General features: G+C 43.5%; 1 protein-coding gene across 1 annotated transcript in view; it reads left to right on the top strand.

Annotated features, from left to right (window-relative positions):
* Positions 1-4,573, top strand: part of RAB21 (RAB21, member RAS oncogene family) — a 32,906-nt gene that overhangs the window by 13,819 nt on the left and 14,514 nt on the right. The gene's annotated exons all lie outside the window — the stretch shown is intronic.

The following is a 4,573-nucleotide window of genomic DNA, read 5'->3' as shown; positions in this document are numbered from 1 at the left end:
CAGCTGGGGGAAAGGGCTGTGGTGGTCGGGGGGAGGGTTTGGCCAGCTGCCCGCCCTTGATCAGGGTGGGAGAGGCCAATCAGGGGCAGGGCTGGCTGGAGGGAGGGGCCACTAAAGGTTGGCTGGCTGGCCCCAGCCCGATTGGGCCAGTTCGCTGGCCACAGTGGGCGTCATAGTGACCAGTCATTACGGTGGTTATGGCCGTTACAATCTCTGGCTTTTTATATATATAGATGTATAGATGACTTAATAGAAGAACAACACTGAATTTTCAAGTTTCCTGTCCATGCTTTTGTTTACTAATTTGATTAGTCTTGATGTTAAAGGTATTGTTGTATATAAATTGTGACCACTCATATTTTTTAATGGAGTATTTAATTCATGTCAACAATGTGAATAATAGTTGTTAATAGGTAAAATTACGTAGCTTTCTTAGACCTTAGGAAAGAGAATCTGAAGTGAAACTTCAGGAAAATATAGGGGCTTTATATTTTTTCCCTGTTAAAGAAAAATCACATGCATTTCTTAGATTACATGCATATTGGGCAACTGAAATCTTGGTATGGCTGCATGGGCTTCCTAATTGTGAAGAGGAAAAGGGAGAACTAAATCAAATTTAAGCTCTTTCTCCTCACTAAATGTCCTGAAGGATATAATATAACTTTAAAAGGTGTTTATTTTATAGCTCCTCCATTTTTTTCACCCCTTTTTATTTATTTATTTAATATTTATTTAATATTTTTATTGGTTTCAGAGAGGGAGAGGTAGAGAAAGATAGAAACATCAGTGATGAAAGGGACTCATTGATCGGCTGCCTCCTGCACACCCCACACTGGGGATAGAGCCTGCAACACTTGGCATATGCCCTGACTGGCAATCAAGCTATGGCCTCCTGGTTCATAGGTCGATGCTCAACCACTGAGCCATACCATCTGGGCTTGTATATCAACAATATAGAGTTGGGACCAAAAATGAGTTACCACCATTAAACTTATCTCTGAACTAGGGGCCCCGTGCACAAATTCATGTACTTTGAAAGGAACTGGGCTGCGAGACTGCGGTGGGCACAGGGGTGGCTCTCGGCCCATCCTCCTCGACCCTGCCTGGCCCCTCCCACTGTGGCCCCCGGGCTCCTGGTCTCCTGTCTGCCGGCAGCCCCGCTCCTGCTGCCACCGCTTCCACGTGCTGACGACGCCGGCCCTGCTCACACCTGCTAATAGTGTGGAGTGATTGAGGTGGGTGTGAGTGGCAGCTGCTGCCCTGATTGCCCCTTAGGAGCAGGTAGAGGTGGAGAAGCCCTCAGGGGCGATTGGGGCTGGCAGCCACTGCTCATACCGCTGATGGCGCCAAGAGATCGAGACCAGCACTGGGTGCCAACAGTGGGTTCGAGCAGTGGCTCCGGCTCTGGCAGTGGATGCGAGTGGGACTGGCACCGGCAGCAGCTGCGAGCGCCCGGCGGGACCATGGCACACCAGAGCAAAGAATTTTTAGTAACCACCAGCGGCTTGCCCCAATGACAGTGACTGGCGCCCTGCCTTGGTCTGGCACCCTTGTTCCACCATCCCACTGCGGTCGATGCCGTCCATGTTCTGCACTCTGCTGCCTGCTGCTGACGCCCACCATGTTCCACGTGCACCCCCTTGTGGTCAGCACACATCATAGTGACCGGTTGTTCCACCATTTGGTCTCTTTGCATGGTAGGGTTTTATCTATATAGATTGTCATCACTATTAGGATAGTGACTGATTACTTATTTGGCCTTTCCTCTGAAAGCTCCTTTGGAATTTTTCAAGGGTGTATAACCAAAAGGGGTAATTTCCAAAGCAAAAACTTACCTTAGCTTGAGTTATAGTTGTTTCATGTTGAAATTGCTTGCCTTTTTAGGTTTTTTTTTTCTTTTCCTTTATCTCCAAGCATTTAACTGATGAAGCAGATATATGTTAGTTCTTAGATCAAGCATGTCAAACTCGCGGCCAATGGGCTGCATGCCTCGTTTAAATAAATGAGGCATGCAGCCTGCCGGCCACGAGTTTGACATGCTTGCTTTAGATTCCTGATGACATGGAAAAACTTAGTTTAAGGAGTAGGCAAATGAAACAGTTTGCAGATTTAATGATATTTTCAAGTTATTTTGGGGCTGCTATTTGGTGCTATTTCTTAGCCCTTCCTGCCTTTTTTAATTTTGTAATATATTTTTAAAATTTGGTCTTGGAGGGAGGGAGGGGGAGAGAGGGAGAGAGTAGAGAGAGGAGAGAGAGAGATGTGATAGAGAAACATTGATTCATTGCATTTCATACATGCCCCAACTGGGTATGTGCCCTGAGCAGGAATCGAACCTGCCACCTCTTGGTACACAGGCCGATGATCCAACCAACTGAGCTACACTGGTCAGGGCCCTTCCTGCCTTTTTACATTTAAAAAAATGGTTTAGGTATCTTCTTGATAAAGAGAAGGTTGAGCCCTGCCTGGTGGTGCTCAGAGTTTAAAACGTTGGCCTGTGAACCAAAGGGTCACAGGTTTGATTTCCGGTCAAGGGCACATACCTGGGTTGGGGGCTCACCTCCTGACCCCAGTCAAGGTGGGTGTAGGAGGCAGCCAATCCATGTGTCTCTCTCACATTGATGTTCCCCCCCCCCCCCCCCCCCCCCCCCCCACAATGGGAAAAATGTCCTCTGGTGAGGATTAACAAAAAGAGAGAGAGGGAGAGAGAGGGAAGGTTGAATCTCTTAGTTGAAAAGTGACCATTTATTTTGCTGCATAGCAAAACAACTAAATCTTGGTGGTTTAAAATTATTTACTATTTCTCATGATTTTGTGCGTCCTCTGCTATATTTGGTGTCAGCGAAGTCACTCATGCAGTTGCATTAAACTAGGAGTTTAGCTGGGCTGGAACCATCCAAGGCAGCCTGGTTTTCCTCCATATGGCTTCTTACTCCATTTGGTGTCTCATCTTTTGGTTCTCTCACCACATGCTCTCTCCTTATTCCATATTCTAGCCAAGCTTCTTATGTGATAACTGGATCCCAAGAATGTAGCTGCCAGTCCTTACGGCTTAGGTCTGGAATTGGCATAGCATTATTTCTGCCATGTTCTCTTGGTCAAAGCAGGTTACAAGGCTAGTCCAAATTCAGAGGAAAGGGAAATAGAGTCTGCCTCTTGATAGGAAGATTGGCAAAGAATTTGTGACCATCTTTAACTCACCACAGAATGTATGGGCTAATGAATTGGATGCCTGTGGAGGGAGCTCTTATTAGAGGTGAATAACAATTTTTTTAACTGGTCAGATTTGTGATGCTATATGTATAGTATACATATAGTATATATGTAGAGTAATACATAATTGGATTCTGACATGTTTCCTTTGAAGTGATGAGGATGGACATTTTATACCAGTACTATCAAATTTTTCTTAACTAGGGGCAGAAGTTAAATGCTTTTCTGAAAACTTTATATACGCATGAATGAAGCAAAAAGATGGGGCTGTTCTAAGAAAACTGGTTCAGTGCTGTTACAGAGACAAGGTGTTGATATTGATTACCTTTCCTTTTTTAAGATTTTGGGTTTACTAAAGAATTAGTTCCTGTACATTCTTTATTTCTTTATTTTTTTGTCAGGCAAATATCTTTACTTCTGCAGAAGGGTGTACACACACATGGTCTGGGAGCACATACATTATATATATTTTTTTAAAAAAAGATTATAGTGGAGCTTAAAAATTCCTATAACCTAGTGCAGGTAAAGCTATTTTTTTATTAAGTTATTACATATTTGTCTTTATCTCCACATTACCCTCCACCTCCCCACCCCCCCCACTCATGCCCTCACCCCCCTGTTGTCTGTGTCCATTGGTTAGGCCTATATCCTTGCATATAAGTCCTTCGGTTGATCTCTCCCCCTTACCCCCACCATCCCCTACCTTCCTTCTGAGGTTTGACGGTCTGATCGATGCTTCTCTGTCTCTGGATCCGTTTTTGTTCATCAGTTTATGTTGTTCATTATATTCCACAAATGAGTGAGATCATGGTTCCTCTACATTCTTGCAGGAATAGGAGTATAGTGCTGTTACATTTTTACCATCGGACCAGTTGCACAGTAAATGCTTACCATATATTTAATGTAATATTTGTAACTTATAAATAGATATGTGTGTAATTTTGGGGGGAGGTATATAAGTTCTGTGTAATTTGATTGCATACAGAATAAATTCCATTACAAAAAATGAAAGGAGGTATCCAGGTGTTTTTTTTAATCTTATTTTATTGTAGTCAACATCATTAAAATCATGGCTTCAAAAGATTAATTTTCTTAATTCTAGTTTATTCCCAACTGGGCTTACTGCTATGTCCATAATGAAGTATCAGTTTGTTACTAGAGTCATTGTATACCAGTGGTTCTCCAGGAGGGAGTGGAAATGTCTGCAGACATCTATGGTTGTTACAACTGGAGGGTGATACTGGCAGAGTGCTTAGGCAGCCAGGTTTGCTGTAAACATCATATATTGCATAGGACAGTCCCTCATAACAGAGAATCATCTGAGTCAAAAGGTCAATAGTGCCAAGGTTGAAAAAAAGCT

This window comes from Myotis davidii, unplaced genomic scaffold (genome assembly GCF_000327345.1).
Source record: "Myotis davidii unplaced genomic scaffold, ASM32734v1 scaffold54, whole genome shotgun sequence".
In the NCBI taxonomy this organism is placed as follows: Eukaryota; Metazoa; Chordata; class Mammalia; order Chiroptera; family Vespertilionidae; genus Myotis; species Myotis davidii.
Note: the sequence above shows the minus strand (reverse complement) of the source record. Positions and strands in the feature narration are given on the sequence as shown.